This window comes from Meriones unguiculatus, chromosome X (assembly GCF_030254825.1).
Source record: "Meriones unguiculatus strain TT.TT164.6M chromosome X, Bangor_MerUng_6.1, whole genome shotgun sequence".
NCBI classification, from domain to species: domain Eukaryota; kingdom Metazoa; phylum Chordata; class Mammalia; order Rodentia; family Muridae; genus Meriones; species Meriones unguiculatus.
This window is the reverse complement of record NC_083369.1, coordinates 48,636,940-48,658,187: the sequence shown is the minus strand read 5'-3', so window position 1 is coordinate 48,658,187 and position 21,248 is coordinate 48,636,940.

Here is a 21,248-nt window from a genome sequence, read left to right as displayed (position 1 = left end):
TCCACAGGATCAGGATCACTGACAGTACAGCCCGCCCAATCCCACAGTGACAGAGAATACACTATATACTCACCAGAACCAGGCAGAAACGCCATACAAGCTGGGCACACCAGGTGCTGAGCCACCCAAGCTTGGAGAACACAGTGAAGAGACCCCAGGACTTCCCAGAAAGCATCTGGACTAGCAACCCAGTCTCCAGTTACAGCGGAACTTCCTAACCTGGCGGCAGAGCAGCACTGAGATGGCGGGGCACATCAGCCCCCCAGTTTAAGACTAACCAGGGCCAAACCAGAGAACAGAGAGCCTGGTTACCCTGATCCCTACTGACATGACCACCTTGAAATCTCCAGCTGTAGCAAGACCTCATAACCTGGCAGTGACAGCAGCAAGGACCTGGCAGAGCACATCAAAGAAGCAGGGCCAAAACAGAGAGCAGAGAGTCCGGATACACTGATCTCTGCCAAGTGACCTGCCTGTAAATGAGTGCACCCTTGAGAATCTGCAGATCCCCAGATCCTGGGCCCTTCTAAAACAGAAGCCAGGCATCAAACACCCTCCCACCCATATACCCACTTTGGGAAACAGAGGGGCACTTGGGACATTGAAGTTCCTGCTCTGTGGGTCTAATTGAGGAGTTAAGGCAGTTAATGCCAGAAATTGTGCTGCAATCATCACTAGCACCTGTGACATATACAGTGCAGAGCCCCTCCCACACACTCAAGGGTTCAACATTAGCCATCACTCTGTCCCTTGAGACACAAGTCCACGCACACTTACACACACACACACACACACACACACACACACACACACGTTTGTATTTGCCCCTTTTGTGCCCACGTACTTTTCTCCCACAGGTACAGCTAGTCCTCAGCACATACTGAGGACACGGGACCTCTCAGCTTCCTGAAGAACTCCCCAGATGCCAGAGAGAGACAGTATGAGTCTGAACTGCAGAATACAAAAAAAAAAAAAAAAAAAAAAAAAAAAAAAAAAAAAAAAAAAAAAACAGGGAAGGTTTCAGATAAGCCAATGGCCAGGGGTAGGTGAAAGAACACTTCCAACATAAATCAGGACATCATGACTTCACCAGCAAAACCCAAAATTGATGGATACTCCAATTCATCAGAAGCACAAGAAAATGACTTTAAAGCCATGCTTACCCAATTATTTGAGGCTCATAAGGAGGAAATGAACAAATCTTTCAAAGAGTTGGCCAGTCAATTGGAGGTAAAGAAAGAAGAAATAGACAAAATCCTTAAAGAAACACAGGCAAACATAGCCAAACAAATAGAGGCACAAGTAGAGATAAAATTAGTGGCATATAAAAAGGAAATGAACAAAGATATAGAGACCATAGTAGAGGGACAGGAATCCAAATTCAAACACATGAAAGAAATGGTGCAAGGCATGAAAACAGAATTAGAATCAATAAAGAAAACACAAACTGAGAAAAACCTTGAGTTGGAGAACTTGGAGAAATGATCAGTAACAACAAAAGTAAGTATTACCAAGAGAATACAAGAGATGGAAGAGAGATTCTCTGGAGCTGAAGACACACTTGCAGAAATGGATACTTCTCTTTGGTATATAGGAGGGCTTCTGATTTTTTTGAGTTGATTATGTATCCTGCCACTTTGCTGAAGGTGTTTATCAGCTGAAGGAGTTCTCTGGTTGAATTTTTGGGGTCGCTCATGTATACTATCATATCATCTGCAAATATTGACACTTTGACCTCTTCCTTTCCGATTTCTATCCCCTTGATCTCCTTTAGTTGTCTTATTGCTTTGGCTAGGACTTCAAGTACTATGTTGAAGAGATATGGGGACAATGGACAGCCTTCTCTTGTCCCTGATTTCAGTGGGATTGATTTAAGTTTCTCTCCATTGAGTTTGATGTTAGCTATAGGCTTGCTGTATATTGCCTTTACTATGTTTAGGTATGTGCCTTGTATCCCTGATCTCTCCAAGACTTTAAACATGAATGGGTGTTGGACTTTGTCAAATGCTTTTTAAGCATCTAAGGAGATGATCATGTGTTTTTTCTCCTTCAGTTTGTTTATGTAGTGGATTACATTGATGGATTTCCGTATATTGAACCACCCTTGCATGCCTGGGATGAAGCCTACTTGGTCATGGTGGATGATATCTTTGATATGTTCTTGGATTCGGTTTGCAAGTATTTTATTGAGTATTTTTGCGTCAATGTTCATAAGAGAGATAGGCCAGAAGTTCTCTTTTTTTATTGGGTCTTTGTGTGGTTTAGGTATTAAGGTGACTGTGGCTTCATAGAATGAGTTTGGTAGTGTTCCTTCTGTTTATATTTTATGGAATAGTTTGAGGAGAATTGGAGTTAGCACTTCTTTGAAGGTCTTGTAGAATTCTGCGCTGAAGCCATCTGGCCCAGGGCTTTTTTTGGTGGGGAGACTGTTAATGACTGCTTCGATTTCCTTGGGAGATATAGGGCTATTCAGTCTTTCTACCTGATCTTGACTTAGTTTTGGTAGATAGAATCTTTCAAGAAAATTATCCATTTCATTTAGATTTTCAAATTTTGTGGCATATAGGCTTTTGTAGTATGACCTAATAATTGTTTGGATTTCCTCAGTGTCTGTGGTTATGTCCCCATTTTCATTTCTGATTTTGCTGATCTGGATAGTTTCTCTCTGCTTTCTAGTTAGTTTGGCTAAGGGTTTGTCTATCTTGTTGATTTTCTCAAAGAACCAGCTTTTTGTTTCATTGATTCTTTGGATAGTTTTATTTGTTTCTAGTTGATTGATTTCAGCCCTTAGTTTGACTATTTCCAGCCGTCTGCTCCTCTTGGGTGTATCTGCTTCTTTTTTTTCTAGGGTTTTCAGTTGGGCCATTAAGTTGTTTGTATGTGATGTTACGAATTTCTTCTTGAAGGCACTTAGTGCTATAAATTTTCCTCTGAGCACTGCTTTCAATGTGTCCCATAAATTTGGGTATGTTGCGCCTTCCTTTTCATTGAATTCTAGAAAGTCTTTAATTTCTTTCTTTAGTTCTTCCTTAACCCAGCTGTCATTGAGTAGTAAGTTGTTCAGTTTCCATGTGCGTGTCGGCTTTTTGTTGTTTCTGTTGTTGTTGATGTCTAGCTTTAGTCCATGGTGGTCAGATAGTATACAAGGGATTATTTCAATCCTTTTGTATCTGTTGAGGCTTGCTTTGTGACCTACTATATGGTCTATTTTGGAGAAGGTTCCATGCGGTGCTGAAAAGAAGGTGTACTCTTTTGAGTTTGGGTGAAACGATCTGTAGACGTCTATTAGGTCCATTTGATTTAGGGATTCTGTGAGTGCTTTTTTTTTTTTTTTTTTTTTTTTTTTTTTTTTTTTTTTTTTTCAATGCAGTTTATTCAGGAACATTGAACAATCCTCGGACCCCGGGGAAAGCCAGCCCACAGCTTAAATAGCCTCTGGGTAGCCAACCCAGGCGTGCCACGGGGGCAATGCAGATAGGTCCACATACATGGAAGCAAGCCAGATCCTCGGCCTTAGCCAAATGTGGAGTTGTTCGTGACAGAGAGCACTCACCATCGGGAAGGTGGAAGGCAGAAACCAGCTCCATCTTTAAGGCATAGCATTCCGCAGCTCTCTACAGTTCCCCCTTTTTGTTTTAGACGCATCAGGCAAGAGTAGAGGTCTGATCTCTGATATCAGAAATAAATTGGGACTTTGTACAGATGTTCATTTAGGTGTCATCCACCCAAAGAGCATCAGACCGTCCGATACCTTTTTCTCAGAGGCGGGACCTGGGGCATCAACCCGCATGCAATCAGACATGCTCTTCTCTGGGTCCAAAGCGGCTGACCCTGAGTGCAGTGCTTAGCCTCGCATCCTGAGCGTATCATTTTAGCTTTTTATGGTATCCAACCATGCTTGGGGAGAATGTCCTGCTTCAATGGCTGTAAAGGCCTGAATGATCATGGCTGCATCACACTGTTGTGAGACTCTAATCTTGCATATATACCACAGGCAAACCAAGGAGACCAACACCAGAAGGCCTGCTAACTCTCCCATGCCCGCCCATTCCTTCAGATGATTCATGGCTGCAGCAATCCATGTTGATAATCCTGTGGCTATTCCTGCGTCCACTCCGGTAGAATTTACTGTGACAATGGCCACTCTCAGCTGCTCCATCGTAGTATCGAATTCTCCAGTCCAATTACCTAAAATATAGCTCGACAATTGTTTAGACAGATTTGCAGCGCAGGAAAAATTCTCATGTTGTATGCTAGTGACACAAAGTCCAGCATACTTTCATTGACAGCCAGGTTGAGCGATTTGCCATAGGGTATCAATTTGCTCCTGCAAGAGGTCAATCCTCTGATTGAACACCATCAAGCTTCCTTTTAGTTGAGCATTAATTCCTTTATGTACAACTAAGGCATGAGCTACACTGGCTAAATGATTATTCAGGGTTTGAGCAGTCTGCCCAGTATGACTCATGGCTAATGCCCTGGTGGTAGCTCCAACAGCCGTCAATGAGATGGTAGTAACAATGGTGGCTGTAGTTCCAAGATCCCTTTTCTGTCTGAAGAGAGTCATAGCGTGAGGGGCATCAATGGGCATAGGCACCCAGTGAGGCATGCGAGTAACCAGGGCATACCTAACTTTACTAGCATTCCAGCATTGGGCAAAAAAGCAAGTATCATTACCACAATTACTTGGCTCTATCTGGCTAATAATGAATAAAAATGGGGGATATAGACAAACAGGTGTGGGCTTATAAGAAATATTATGAGAAGCCTTAACCCCTCGTTGGAACATCCTGCGTCAGTTCTAGAACTAGCAGTGGTGGTGTCCGAGGTCTGAGTAGGTTCAGGAGACCATTGCCCCCAGGGGCGAGACGTGCTCCATGCCAATTGACTAACTCCATGTTTTCCTCCAATTTTGAAAGTCATTTAAGGTTCTTAAATTACTTTTTTCCCTTTTTTCTTAAATTTTTCATCAATTACACTTTATTCATTCTGCATCACCCCATAAGCCCCTCCCTCCTCCCATCCCAATCCCACCCTCCCTCCTCCCTCTGCTTGCATGCCACTCCCCAAGTCCACTAATAGGGGAAGTTCTCCTCTCCTTTCTGATCTTAGTCTGTCAGTTCACATCAAAAGTGGCTGCATTGTCCTCTACTATGGCCTGGTAAGGCTGCTCCCCCCCAGAGGGAGGTGATCAAAGAGCAGGCCAATCAGATTATGTCAGAGGCAGTCCCTCTTCACATTACTATGTAACCCAATTGGACTCTGAACTGCCCTGGGCTACATCTGTGCAGGGGTTCTAGGTTATCTCCATGAATAGTCCTAGGTTGGAGTATGAGTCTCTGGGAAGTTACCGATGTTCAAATTTTCTTGTTCTGTTGCTCTCCTTGTGGAGACCCTGTCCTCTCCAGCTCTTACTATTTCCCAGTTCTTACCTAAAATTCCGTTCACTCTGCCCAACAGTTGCCCATCAGGCTCAGCATCTGCTTTGATAGTCTGAAGGGCAGAGGCTTTCAGAGGCCCTCTGTGGCAGGTTCCTAGGTTGTTTCCTGTTTTCTTCTTCTTCTGATATCCATCCTCTTTGCCTTTCTGGATGGGGTTTGGACGTTTTAGTTAGGGTCCTCTCTCTTGCTTAGTTTCTTTAGATGCACAGGTTTTAGTGGGTTTGTCCTATGTTGTATGTCTATATGAGTGAGTATATACCATGTGTGTCTTTTTGCTTCTGAGACAACTCACTCAGGATGATCCTTTCCAGATCCCACCATTTACCTGCAAATTTCATGATTTCCTTATTTTTCATTGCTGAGTAATATTCCATTGTGTAGATGTACCACAATTTCTGCATCCATTCTTCAGTTGAGGGGCATCTGGGTTGTTTCCAGCTTCTGGCTATTACAAATAAAGCTGCTACAAACATGGTTGAGCAAATGTCCTTTTTGTGTACTTGAGCCTCTTTTGGATATATGCCCAGGAGTGGTATGGCTGGATCTTGAGGAAGCGCTATTCCTAGTTGTCTGAGAAAGCGCCAGATTGATTTCCAGAGTGGTTGTACAAGTTTACATTCCCACCAGCAGTGGAGAAGGGTTCCCCTTTCTCCACAACCTCTCCAGCATGTGTTGTCACTTGAGTTTTTGATTTTGGCCATTCTCATGGGTGTAAGGTGAAATCTCAGGGTTGTTTTGATTTGCATTTCCCTAATGGCTAATGAGGTTGAGCATTTCTTTAAGTGCTTCTCTGCCATTCGGTATTCCTCTACAGAGAATTCTCTGTTTAGCTCTGTTCCCCATTTTTTAAGTGGATTACTTGGTTTGCTGCTTTTCAGCTTCTTTAGTTCTTTATATATACTGGATATGAGTCCTCTGTCAGATAAAGGGTTGGTGAAGATTCTTTCCCAATCTGTAGGTGGTCGCTTTGTTTTGATGATGGTGTCCTTTGCTTTACAGAAGCTTTTCAGTTTCATGAGGTCCCATTTATTGGTTGTTGCTCTTAGAGCCTGTGCTGTTGGTGTTCTGTTCAGGAAGTTTCCCCCTGTACCAATGAGTTCTAGGGTATTTCCCACTTTTTTTTCAAGCCGATTTAATGTGTCTGGTTTTATGTTGAGGTCTTTGATCCACTTGGACTTCAGTTTTGTCCAGGGTGACAAGTATGGATCTATTTTCATTTTTCTACATGTAGACATCCAGTTAGACCAGCACCATTTGTTGAAGATGCTATCTTTTTTCCATTGTGTGGTTTTGGCGTCTTTGTCAAAGATCAGGTGTCCATAAGTGTGTGGGTTTATTTCTGGGTCCTCTGTTCGGTTCCATTGATCCACCATTCTGTTTCTATGCCAGTACCATGCAGTTTTTAAAACTGTTGCTCTATAGTACAACTTAAGATCAGGGATGGAGATACCTCCAGAAGATCTTTTATTGTAGAGGATTGTTTTAGCAATTCTGGGTTTCTTGTTATTCCATATGAAGTTGAGAATTTTCCTTTCCAGGTCTGTAAAGAATTGTGTTGGTAATTTGATGGGCATTTCATTGAATCTGTAGATTGCTTTTGGTAAGATGGCCATTTTTACTATGTTAATCCTACCAAGCCATGAGCATGGGAGATCTTTCCATCTTCTCATATCTTCTTCTAATTCTTTCTTCAGAGATTTGAAATTTTTTTCATACAAGTCTTTGACTTCCTTGGTTAGGGTTACTCCGAGGTACCTTATGTCATTTGTGGCTATTGTGAAGGGTGTTGTTTCCTTAATTTCTTTCTCAGCCCTTTTGTCTTTTGTATACAGGAGGGCTACTGATTTTTTTGAGTTAATTTTGTATCCTGCCACTTTGCTGAAGGTGTTTATCAGCTGTAGGAGTTCCCTGGTAGAGTTTTTGGGGTCAGTCACGTATACTATCATATCATCTGCAAATAGTGATAATTTGACTTCTTCCTTTCCAATTTGTATCCCCTTGATCTCCTTCAACTGTCTTATTGCTCTAGCAAGGACTTCCAACACTATGTTGAAGAGATATGGAGAGAGTGGGCAGCCTTGTCTTGTCCCTGATTTCAGTGGGATTGCTTTAAGTTTCTCTCCATTCAGTTTGATGTTGGCTATAGGCTTGCTGTATATCCCCTTTACTATGTTTAGGTATGTGCCTTGTATCCCTGATCTCTCCAGTACTTTGAACATGAATGGATGTTGGATTTTGTCAAAGGCTTTTTCAGCATCTAGGGAGATTATCATGTGGTTTTTTTCTTTCAGTTTGTTAATATGGTGGATCACATTGATGGATTTCCGTATATTGAACCACCCCTGCATACCTGGGATGAAGCCTACTTGGTCATAGTGGATAATATCTTTGATGTGTTCTTGGATTCGGTTTGCAAGTATTTTATTAAGTATTTTTGCATCAATGTTCATAAGGGAGATTGGCCGGAAATTCTCTTTCTTTGTTGAGTCTTTGTGAGGTTTAGGTACCAAGGTGACTGTGGCTTCATAGAATGAATTTGGTAATATTCCTTCCGTTTCGATTTTGTGGAATAGTTTGAAGAGAATTGGTGTTAGCTCTTCTTTGAAGGTCTGGTAGAATTCTGCGCTGAAGCCATCTGGTCCTGGGCTTTTTTTGGATGGGAGACTTTTGATGACCGCTTCTATTTCTTTGGGGGATATAGGTCTATTTAGTTGATTTTCCTGGTCCTGGTTCAGCTTTGGTAAGTCAAATCAATCAAGAAAGTTGTCCATTTCATTTAGATTTTCAAATTTTGTGGCATATAGACTTTTGAAGTAAGTCCTAATGATTGTTTGGATTTCCTCAGTGTCTGTAGTTATATCCCGCTTTTCATTTCTGATTTTGTTGATTTGGGTGGTGTCTCTCTGCCTTTTAGTTAGCCTGGCTAAGGGTTTGTCGATCTTGTTGATTTTCTCAAAGAACCAGCTCTTGGTTTCATTGATTCTTTGAATTGTTTTATTTGTTTCCAATTGATTGATTTCAGCCCTGAGTTTGATTATTTCCAGCCGTCTACTCCTTCTTGGTGTGTCTGCTTCTTCTTTTTCTAGGGTTTTTAAGTGAGCCATTAGGGTGCTTGAATGAGCTGTCTCGAATTTCTTCTTGAAGGCACTTAGTGCTATGAACTTTCCTCTTAGCACTGCTTTCATTGTGTCCCACAAGTTCGGGTATGTTGTGTCTTCATTTTCATTGATTTCTAGAAAGACTTTAATTTCTTTCTTTATTTCTTCCCTGACCCAGCTGTCATTTAGTAACAAGTTGTTCAGTTTCCATGTGTGTGTAGGCTTTTTGTTATTTCTGTTATTGTTGAGGTCCAGCTTTATTCCATGGTGATCAGACAAGATACATGGGATTATTTCAATCTTCTTGTATTTGTTGAGGCTTGCTTTGTGACCCACTATGTGGTCTATTTTGGAGAAGGTTCCATGAGGTGCTGAGAAGAAGGTAAATTCTTTTGTGTTTGGGTGTAAAGTTCTGTAAATGTCTGTTAGGTCCATTTGATTCATGACCTCTGTCAGAGACATTGTTTCTTTGTTTAATTTCTGTTTGGTTGACCTGTCCTTTGTTGAGAGTGGGGTGTTGAAGTCTCCCACTATTAATGTGTGTGGATCTATATGTGCTTTAAATTTTATCAATGTTTCTTTCACAAATGTGGGTGCCCTTATATTTGGGGCATATATGTTCAGGATTGTGATGTCTTCCTGGTGGAATTTTCCCTTGATGAGTATGAAGTGTCCTTCCCCATCTCTTTTGATTAATTTTGGTTGAAAGTCTATTTTATCAGATATTAGAATGGCTACTCCTGCTTGCTTCTTGGGTCCGTTTGCTTGGAAAGTCGTCTTCCAACCCTTTACCCTCAGGTAATGTCTATCTTTGTGTCTTAGGTGTGTTTCTTGTATGCAACAGATTGCTGGGTTTTGTTTACGTATCCATTCTGTTAATCTGTGTCTTTTTATTGGAGAGTTGAGTCCATTGATGTTGAGAGAGATTAATGACCAGTGGCTGTTAGATCTCTTGATTTTGATGTTGGCTGTGGTCATCAGGTTGTGTGCTTGGTTGCTTTTTGTTTTACTGAAGTGAGGTTATTTATTTCCTGTGTTTTCTTGAATGTAGCTAGCTTTCTTGGGTTGTATTTTCCCTTCCAGTGTCTTCTGTAATGCTGGATTTGTTTGTAGGTATTGTTGAAATTTGTTTTTGTCATTGAATATCTTGTTTTCTCCATCTATGAGGACTGAGAGTTTTGCTGGGTATAGTAGCCTGGGCTGACATCTGTGTTCTCTTAGGGTCTGCATGATATCTGTCCAGGCCCTTCTGGCTTTCATAGTCTCTGTTGAAAAGTCAGGTGTGATTCTAATGGGTTTGCCATTATATGTTACTTGGCCTTTTTCCCTTGCAGCTTTTAGTATTTTTTCTTTGTTCTGTATACTTACTGTTTTGATTATTATGTGGCGGGAGGATTTTCTTTTCTGGTCAAATTTGCTGGGTGTTCTGTAGGCCTCATGTATTCTAATTGGCCTCTCCTTTAGCTTGGGGAAATTTTCTTCAATGATTTTGTTGAAAATATTTTCTGGGCCTTGGAGAAGGGAGTCTTCTTTTTCCTCTATACCTATTATTCTTAGGTTTTGTCTTTTCATATTGTCTTGCATTTCTTGGACGGTCTGTGTCAGGAATTTTTCAGATTTAACATTTTCTTTGACAGATACATCGATTTCTTCCATTGTATCTTCTACACCTGAGATTCTTTCTTCCATCTCTTGTAGTCTGTTGGTTATGCTTACCTCTGTAGTTCCTGTTTTCTTCCCTAGATTCTTCCTTTCCATTATTTCTTCCATTTGTGTTTTCTTTAATTTTTCCAATTCTATCTTCAGGTCTTGAGTTGTTTTGTTTACTTCCTTCACCTGTCTGATTGTACTTTCCTGTTTTTCTTTTAGTTCCTTCAACTCTGTTTCTTTCATTTCATTCAGTGTTTTAAGCATTTCCTTTCTAAAGGCCATAAACTGTTTGGCTGCAGCTTCCTCTATTTCTTTACGGATGGCAATATTCTGTTTGAGTTTATCTTCCTCTATGTCTTTACGAATCTTATTTGTTTCCTCTGTTATCATCTTCATGAGCATACTTGTTAGGTCATCTTCTTGCATTTCAGTTATGGTGGGGTGTCCAGGGCTACTTGCCCCTGGGTAACTGGGTTCTGGAGATGCCATATTGCTCTGTCTTTTGTTGCTTGAGCTTTTACGCTGGCCTCTACCCATTGTGTTATCTTAGGAGTTTGGGGTTACTTTCTGGTGGTTCCTGGGGATCCTGTGGTGGAGAGAATCCCCTTTGCAGAAAGCTGGATTTTCCTGAAGGATGTCTTCTCAGCTTTTTGGGTATAGTCCCTGGATGGCTGGTGTTTTTTCAGGAGTTGCTCACCTCAGGGATATAGACCTGAGTGGTAACTGTGGTCTTTGTTAGTAGAGAGGGTTCTCCTCTCACCCAGGGAAGTCCTGAGGGCAGCTGCCCTGTTTCTGGGTTTCTTGTTGCAAATTTAATGATCAGCTGCTGTGACCCAGTTGGACATCAGGCGCGCCTCAACTGTTTGTGCTTGTGTCTGGAGCACAGCTGAGTGCTGGCGCCTCGGCCCCACTAGACTACTAGACTTTTTCTAGGGAAGGATTGGGTGATTTAGATCAGTACAGTTTCCTTCCTTCCCCGTGGATTCTCTGGAGACACGGACTCCTAGTGTCTTTTTTTGCCCTGGTGCACAGTGCTCAGTGTCCGCCAGCTGGCTGGCCACAGAAATTTGCCTGTGCCTGGAGCACAGCTGTGTGATGGCGGCTCAGTCTCTGCCAGCTGTCTGGTGCGCAGAAACTGCCTGTGTCTGCCTTTGTGGCTTTTGGGAGTCTGAGTGGCTCCCTAAGCTGGGTAATTTTCCGGGGACCTTTTCAGGTTGGGGGTGAGCTGAGTGCTCTGAGATCAGACCCGCCGTTTCTATCTCTGGCGGCGAATCAGGCACGCAGGCAGGCAGGGCTCTGTGCCGGAACCTGGGTCCCTGGCTCTGGCTCCGGGCTGGCTCCTGGGGTGCCCGTGGAACCCGCCCGAGTCTTTTCCAGGGGATGTCTGGGTGACCTAAGGCCGGTCCCAATCGTTTCCTGTACCCTGGGGTTATCTCTTGACTGAAAATTCCAGTCTCTGATAGTGTGGTGCCCAAGGTTCAGTCTGGGACGGTGACCAGAGACACTGGCTTGTGGCTCTGGGCTGGGGCTGGGGCTGGAGGCCGGCAGCCAAGCGTCTGGAGGAACCGGGATCTCTTCCACGGTTTAGCCGGGTGAGTTAAAAGCTGATTGAATCCCCCACCGTGGGGTATCCTCTCACCTGGGAAACACAATGACTGTGTTTTATGGCCGAGAGTTCTGATTGCTGTTCACTGTGCTGATCCTGCTGTGCTGCTGCTCAGAATGAGAGTCCTCCCGGCGCCGCCATCTTGCCCCTCCTCAATATTTTCTCCTGTGAGTGCTTTTATTTCCCTATTTGGTGTCTGTCTAGTTGATCTGTCCCTTAAGAGAGTGGAGTGTTGTAGTCTCCCACTATTAAGGTATTAGGATCGATGTATGATTTAAGCTTTAATAATGTTTCATTTACGAATGTCGGTGCTCTTGTATTTGGGGCATAGATATTCAATATTGTGATGTCCTCTTGGTGGATTTTTCCTTTGATGAGAATATAGTGGCCCTCCTTATCTTTTTTGATTAACTTGGGTTGAAAATCTATTTTATTAGATATTAGGATGGCTACTCCAGCTTGTTTTCTGGAACCATTTGCTTGAAAAACAGTTTTCCAGCCCTTTACTCTGAGGTAGTGTTTATCTTTGTTGCATAGGTGTGTTTCTTGGATGCAACAGAATGTTGGATCCTGTTTCCTTAACCATTCTGTTAGCCTGTGTCTTTTTATTGGTGAGTTGAGTCCATTGATATTGATAGATAATAGTGACCATTGCATGTTAGTTCCTTTTGTAATGGAGTCGGTTATCTAACCCTGTTTCATTGCTTGTTTTCTTTTCATTTTTGTGGGGATATTATCTGCATGCCCTGTTTTCTTGGATGAATTTGTTTTCATTGGATTGGAGTTTTCCTTCTAATATCTTCTGTAGGGATTGTTTGCTGTGTAGATATTGTGTAAATTTAGTTTTGTCATGGAATATTTTGTTTTCTCCATCTATGTTGATTGAAAGCTTTGCAGGGTATAGTAGTCTGGGTTGACATTTGTGATCTCTTAGAGTCTCCATGATACTTGCCCAGACCCTTCTGGCTTTCATAGTTTATGATGAGAAGTCCGGTGTGATTCTGATAGGTCTACCTTCATATGTTACTTGGCCTTTTTCCCTTGCTGCTTTTAATATCTTTTCTTTGTTCTGTAGATTTAGTGTTTTGACTATGATGTGACGTGATGTGTTTCTTTTCTGGTCTAGTCTATTTGGAGTTCTGTAGGCCTCTTGTATATTTATGGACATCTCTTTCTTTAAGTTGGGAAAATTTTCTTCTATGATTTCTTGAAAATATTTTCTGGACCTTGGAGTCTGGAGTCTTCTTTTTAGTGAATTCCTATTATTCTTAGATTTTGTCTTTTCATAGCATCCTTGATTTCTTGGATATTTTGTGATTGGAACTTTTCTGATTTTACTTTTTCTTTGAGAGAGGTATCCATTCCTGCAAGTGTGTCTTCAGCTCCAGAGATTCTCTCTTCCATCTCTTGTATTCTCTTGGTGATGCTTACTTTTGTGGTTCTTGATCTTTTCTCCAAGTTCTCCAGCTCAAGGGTTTTCTAATTTTGTGTTTTCTATATTGATTCTATTTCTGTTTTCATGCCTTGCACCCTTTCTTTCATGTGTTTAAATTTGGATTCCTGTCTCTCTCGTTGGCCTCTATTTCTTTTTTCATTTCCTTCTTATATGCCACTAATTTTTCCTCTACTTGTGTATCTATCTGTTTGGCTATGTTTGCCTGTGTTTCTTTAAGGATATTGTCTATTTCTTCTTTCTTTACCTCCAATTGACTGGCCATCTCTTTGAAAGATTTGTTCATTTCCTCCTTATGAGCCTCAAATAATTGGGCAAGCATGGCTTTAAAATCATTTTCTTGTGCTTCTGCTGAATTGGAGTATCCATCGATTTTGGGGTTTGCTGGTGTAGTTATGATGTCCTGATTTATGTTGGAAGTGTTCTTTCGCCTACCCCTGGCCATTGGCTTATCTGAAACCTTCCCTGTTTGTTTTTGGATTCTGCAGATCAGACTGGTGCTGTCTCTCTCTGGTATCTGGAGAGTTCTTCAGGAAGCTGAGCACTCTCAGCGTGTGCTGAGGACTAGCTGTACCTGTGGGAGGAAAGTACGCAGGCGCAAAAGGTGCAAATGCAAGCGTGTGTGCGCGTGCGTGTGTGTGTCTGTGTGTGTAAGTGTGCGTGGAAGAGTTTCTCGAGGGACAGAGTGATAGCTAATGTTGAACCCTTGAGTGTGTGGGAGGGGCTCTGCACTGTATATGTTGCAGGTGCTAATGAGAATCACAGTGCAATTTCTGGCATTAACTGTCTTAACTCCTCAATCAGGCCCACAGGGCAGGAACTTCAATGTCCCTAGTGCCCCTCTGTTTCCCAAAGTGGGTATGTGGGTGGGAGGGGGGTTCGATGCCTGGCTTCTGATTTAGAAGTACCCAGGATCTGGGGAACTGCAGATTCTCAAGGGTGCACTCACTTACAGGCAGGTCTCTTGGCAGCGATCGTGGTATCTGGGGCTCTCTGCTCTCTGGTTTGGCCCTGCTTCTTTGATGTGCTCTGCCAGTTCTGTGCTGCTGTCACAGCCAGGTTCTGAGGTTTTGCTGCAGCTGGAGATTTCAGGGTGGTCACTTCAGCAGGGATGGGGTAACCAGGCTCTCTGTTCTCTGGTTTGGCCCTGGTTAGTCTTAAACTGGAGGGCTGTGTTGCCCCACCAGTTCAGTGCTGCTCTGCCACCACGTCCCGCTGTAACTGGAGACTGGTTCACTAGTCCAGATGCTTTGTGGGAAATCCTGGGGTCTCTTTGTTGTGCTCTCCAAGCTTGACAGGCCCAGTGCCTGGTGTGTCCAGGTGGTATGATGTTTCTGCCTGGTTTTGGTGAGTATATAGCATATTCTCTGTCACTGTGGGATTGGGTGGGCTGTACTGTCAGTGATCACGATCCTGCGATGCTAGTATGGTGTCTAGTAGATTCACGCCCTGGGACGATGGTGCAGCCACTTCACGAATCTGGGACTCCGGGACATGTACTGCTTGCTTTTGTCTGCCACTGAAGTGCTTGGGGCTCCGTTTCAGTGGCTGTATACCCTAGGCAGTTAGGTCTGCGCTGAGAAAGGTGAGTCTGCTGTGCTGCTGTGCCAAGGAGGAAGGAGGTCTGGGGGAAGGGAGTGCTGCAAGATCAAAGGATCTTTTCTCTCCTTCCCCAAACAAGTCCCCGGGTGACTGGAGACCAAAGTTTTCACCTCCTGTGATGTTCCCTGTTGTTCAGAAAGCCTCACCGTGGTTTTCCTGGGTTAGGGGTCCTTCCATTCACCAACTCAGAAGTTCAGGTATCCCACCGCTCAGAAACTGTGTGTGCTAGTCACCATCTTGGCTCCGCCCCCTGACTGTTCTATCTTGTACCTTTCCATAACACCCATCCCCCTTTAAATTGTTCTTTATTTTTCAGTGTTTATTATGTCATTGGGAATTTACATTCTGGCCATGTCTATTTGGTCTTCCATTAGCTTCTTGTACTTGAATGTGAATGTTATATCTGTTTGGGAAATTTTCTTTTATGATTATATTGAAAATATTTTCTATACCTTTAGTGTAGTAAGGCTGAGAAAGAAATTAGGGAAACAACACCCTTCACAATAGCCACTAATAACATAAAGTACCTTGGTGTGACTCTAACCAAGCAAGTGAAAGACCTGTTTGAGAAAAACTTCAAGTCTCTGAAGAAAGAAATCGAAGAAGATATCAGAAGATGGAAAGATCTCCCATGCTCATGGATTGGTAGGATTAACATTGTGAAAATGGCCATACTGCCAAAAGCAATCTACAGATTCAATGCAATTCCCATCAAAATACCAACTCAATTCTTTACAGACCTTGAAAAAAAGATTCTCAGCTTCATATGGAGAAACAAAAAACCCAGAATCTCCAAAACGATCCTGTACAACAACAGATCATCTGGAGGTATCTCCATTCCTGATCTCAAGCTGTACTACAGGGCAACAGTAATAAAAACTTCATGGTATTGGCATAGAAATAGAAAGGAGGATCAATGGAACCGCATAGAAGAGCGAGAAATAAATCCACACACCTATGAATACTGGATATTTGACAAAGAAGCCAAATCCATTCAATGGAAAAAAGACAGCATCTTCAACAAATGGTACTGGACCAACTGGATATCTACATGCAGAAAAATGAAAATAGATCCATATTTATCACCCTGAACAAAACTAAAGTCAAAGTGGATCAAGGACCTCAACATAAAACCAGATACCCTAAATCAATTGGAAAAAAAAGTGGGGAACAGCCTAGAACTCATTGGCACAGGAGACAACTTCCTGAACAGAACACCAACAGCACAGGCTCTAAGAGCAACAATCAATAAATGGGACCTCATGAAACTGAAAAGCTTCTCTAAAGCAAAAGACACTGTCATCAAAACAAAATGACTGTCTACAGATTGGGAAAGAATCTTCACCAACCCTTTATCTGACAGAGGACTAATATCCAGTATATATAAAAAACTAAAGAAGCTGAAAAGCAACAAACCAAGTAATCCAATTAAAAAATTGGGAACAGAGCTAAACAGAGAATTCTCGATAGAGGAACATTGAATGGCAGAGAAACACTTAAAGAAATGCTCAACCTCATTAGCCATCAGGGAAATGCAAATCAAAACGACCCTGAGATTTCACCTTACATCCATCAGAATGGCCAAGATGAAAAACTCAAGTGAAAACACATGTTGGAGAGGTTGTGGAGAAAGGGGAACCCTCCTCCATTGCTGGTGGGAATCTAAACTGGTACAACCACTTTGGAAGTCAATCTGGCGCTTTCTCCGACAATTAGGAGTAGTGCTACCTCAAGACCCAGCTATACCACCCCTAGGTATATACCCAAAATTTGCTCAAGTACACAAGGACATTTGTTCAACCATGTTTGTAGCAGCTTTATTTGTAATAGCCAGAACCTGGAAACAACCCAGATGTCCATCAACGGAGGAATGGATATAGAAATTGTGGTATTTTTACACAATGGAATAATACTCAGCAATCAAAAAGGAGGAAATTATGAAATCATGTAATTTGTAGGCAAATTGTGGGATCTTGAAAAGATCATTCTGAGTGAAGTATCCCAGAAGGAGAAAGACAAACATGGTATATACTCGCTTATATAGACCTACAAGATATGATAAACATAATGAAATCTACACACCTAACGAAGATAATCAAGAAGGCAGACGCGGGCGAAGGTGATCAATCCTCATTTAGAAAGACAAAGGGGATGTGCATTGAACGTATGACAGGAGTCTACCGCAGAAAACATCTGAAAGACTCTACCTAGCAGTGTTTCAAAGTAGACACTAAGACTCATAACCAAACCCTCGGCAGAGTGCAGGGAATCATATGAAAGAAGGGGAGTTAGTATGATATGGAAATAATAGGAGTGCTACAACGACCAAATATATCTGGGCACAGGGTCTTTTCTGAGACTGACACTCAACCAAGGACCATCTATGGATATAACCTAGAACTTCTGCTCGCATGTGGCCTGTGGTAGCTCAGTAACCAAGTTGTTTTCCAAAGTAAGGGGAACAAGGACTATTTCTAACAGGATCTCAAGGGCAGGCTCTTTGGCCTCCCCACCCTCCCAGGAAAGGAGCAGTCCTGTTAGGCCACAGAGGAGGACTTTGCATCCAGCCCTGAAGATACCTGATAAAAGAGGGTCAAATGAAGGGGGAGGAGGTCCTCCCCTATCAGTGGACTTGGAAAGGGGCAGGGAGGTGACAAGGGAGTGAGTGTGGGGTTAGGGAGGGAATGAGGGAGCGGTATTCAGCTGGGGCACAGAGTTAACAAAATGTAACTAATAAGAAAAATAAAATTAAAAAAAGAAGAAAACAAAAAAACAAAGATCCATTTAACACCAAGTCATAAGACAATACTTTGTTCCCCTAGTTCTCATGTCTGGGAAAGGCTTTAAACATATTTAAGAACAGAGACAGTCTGCCAGGTGGTGCTGGTGCATGCCTTTAATCCAAGTACTCCAGATAAAGAGGCAGGGTGATCTCTGAGTTCAAGGCCAGCCAGGTCCACAGAGTGAATTCCAGGACAACCAGAGCTACACAGAGAAACCCTGTCTCAAAAGTAAAACAAAACAAAAAAAAAACAAAAACAAAAACAAAACAAAACATCATAACCAAAAGAACAACTACAAAGGAACAGATCCAGATACAAGACCAAGTGAGTGCACACCTGGTGTCCTAGCTACTTGGGAGGCTGAAGTGGGGTTCCTAGAGACCAGGAGTATGCGGTTGGAGCTCGGGGAGAAGAGAAAGCACATGAGTTTAAAAGGCACAGGGGTTTCAAAAGGTGAAATCCAAAAACTAAAATGCTAAAAATGGAAGTGGAAGTCAAAGGCCCAAGTCTCTGTACCTACTAAGGTTTACGCTGACCTCTCTCAAGGTACTGCTGATAGTGCAGTTTGCTCATCTTCTCAGCTTGGTTCTTCCCTGGTCTGGTATGATCCCCTCTGATGTACACCTTCAGACATGAGCCTCTTACCTGACCAATACTGCCACAGTGCAGTACATCTCTTCCAGTGGTATATCCTCCAGGTCAGCATAAGGGTCAGGCAACCAAAGCCAAACTGGCAGGAAAAATGTAAATGCTCACGGTTGAGTTTGTACATTCATATCAAAGCATATACAGTGTAAAAAGCCAGCAGAAACTGCTTCTGGGAACTCTGTCTGCTGGCCCCTGCTAGGTAAGTGAGCACTCTTTGCCCATACCATGGCTGGAAGCTAGCTGCATGTCACCTGACATGAGGATGCTGAGCTATGGCAGTGACAATGAGGAGACTTGTCTCTCCTACTGCTTACTAGGAAGGTCATCTTGTGCTTTCTTTTTTTTTTTCCATAATTTTATTTTTCTCATTAGTTACATTTTGTTAATTCTGTATCCCAGATGTATCCCTCATTCCCTCTCTAATCCCACCCTCCCTCCCTCATCTCCTCCCTGCCCCTTTCCAAGTACACTGATAGGGGAGGACCTCCTCCCCTTTCATATGACTCCCTTTTGTCAGGTATTTTCAGGACTTGCTGCAAAGTCCTCCTCTGTGGCCTAACAGTACTGCTCATCCCTTGGGAGGTGGGGAGGTCAAAGAGCCAGTCATTGAGTTCCTGTTAGAAATAGTCCTTGTTCCCCTTACTATGGGAAACCAATTGATTACTGAGCTATCACAGGTCACATCCGAGCAGAGGTTCTAGGTTTTATCCTCTCACAGACTTTGGTTGACTGTCCATCTCAGAAAAGACCCTGTGCCCAGATACGTTTGGTCCTTGTGGAGCTCCTATCCTTTCCACATCAAACTCCCCTTTTTTCATATGATTCCCTGCACTCTGCCGAAGGTTTGGTTGTGAATCTTAGTATCTATTTTGGAGCACTGCTAGGTAGAGTTTTTCAGATGTTTTCTGCGGTAGACTCCTGTCATACGTTCAATGCATATCCCATTTGTCTTTCTAAATGAGGATAGATCATCATACCCCGTGTCCGCTTTCTTGATTATCTTCTTTAGGTGTATAGATTTCATTATGTTTATCCTATCTTTTAGGTCTATATAAGCAAGTATATTCCATGTTTGTCCTTTTCCTTCTGGGATACTTCACTCAGAATGATCTTTTCTAGATCCCACCATTTGTCTACAAATTTCATGATTTCCTCCTTTTTGATTGCTGAGTAGTATTCCATTGTGTACAAATACCACAATTTCTGTATCCATTCCTCCGTTGATGGACATCTGGGTTGTTTCCAGGTTCTGGCTATTACAAATAAAGCTGCTACAAACATGGTTGAGCAAATATCCTTATTGTGTACTTGAGCAAATTTTGGGTATATGCCTAGCAGTGGTATAGCTGGGTCTTGAGGAAGCGCTATTCCTAATTGTCTGAGAAAGCACCAGATTGACTTCCAAAGTGGTTGTACCAGTTTACATTCCCACCAGCAATGTAGGAGGGTTCCCCTTTCTCCACAACCTCTCCAACATGTGTTGTCACTTGTGTTTTTCATCTTGGCCATTCTGATGGGTGTAAGGTGAAATCTTAGGGTCATTTTGATTTGCATTTCCCTAATGGCTAATGACGTTGAGCATTTCTTTAAGTGTTTCTCTGACATTCTATATTCCTCTACAGAGAATTCTCTGTTTAGCTCTGTTCCCCATTTTTTAAGTGGATTACTTGTTTTGCTGCTTTTCAGCTTCTTTAGTTCTTTATATATACTGGATATTAGCCGTCTGTCAGATAGAGGGTTGGTGAAGATTCTTTCCCAATCTGTAGGCAGTCGTTTTGTTTTGATGATGGTGTCCTTTGCTTTACAGAAGCTTTTCAGTTTCATGAGGTCCCATTTGTTGATTGTTGCTCTTAGAGCCTGTGCTGTTGGAGCTCTGTTCAGGAAGTTGTCTCCTATGCCAATGAGTTCTAGGCTGTTCCCTACTTTTTCTTCTAACAGATTTAGCGTATCTGGTTTTATGTTGAGGTCTTTGATCCACTTGGACTTTAGTTTTGTGCAGGGTGATAAATGTGGATCTATTTTCATTTTTCTGCATGTAGACATCCAATTAGACCAGCACCATCTGTTGAAGATGCTATCTTTTTTCCATTGAATGGTTTTGGCTGCTTTGTCAAAAATTGAGTATTCATAGGTATGTGGGTTTATTTCTGGGTCTTCAATTCGGTTCCATTGATCCTCCTTTCTGTTTCGATGCCAATACCATGCAGTTTTTATTACTATTGCTCTGTAGTACAGCTTGAGATCGGGAATGGAGATACCTCCAGATGATCTGTTGTTCTATAGGGTTGTTTTGGAGATTCTAGGTTTTTTGTTTCTCGATATGAAGGTGAGAATCTTTATTTCAAGGTCTGAAAAGAATTGAGTTGGTATTTTGATGGGAATTGCATTGAATCTGTAGATTGCTTTTGGCAGTATGGCCATTTTCATTTTCACAATGTTAATCCTACCAATCCATGAGCATGGGAGATCTTTCCATCTTCTGAGATCTTCTTCAATTTCTTTCTTCAGAGACTTGTAGTTTTTCTCAAACAGGTCTTTCACTTGCTTGGTTAATGTCACCCCTAGTTACTTTATGTTATTATTGGCTATTGTGAAGGGTGTTGTTTCCCTAATTTCTTTCTGGGCCCTTTTGTCTTTGGTATACAGGAGGGCTTCTGATTTTTTTGAGTTGATTTTGTATCCAGCCACTTTGCTGAAGGTGTTTATCAGCTGAAGGAGTTCTCTGGTTGAATTTTTGGGGTCACTCATGTATACTATCATATCATCTGCAAATAGTGACACTTTGACCTCTTCCTTTCCAATGTGTATCCCCTTGATCTCCTTTAGTTGTCTTACTGCTCTGGCTAAGACTTCAAGTACTATGTTGAAGACATATGGAGAGAGTGGGCAGCCTTTTCTTGTCCCTGATTTCAGTGGGATTGATTTAAGTTTCTCTCCATTGAGTTTGTTGTTGGCTATAGGCTTGCT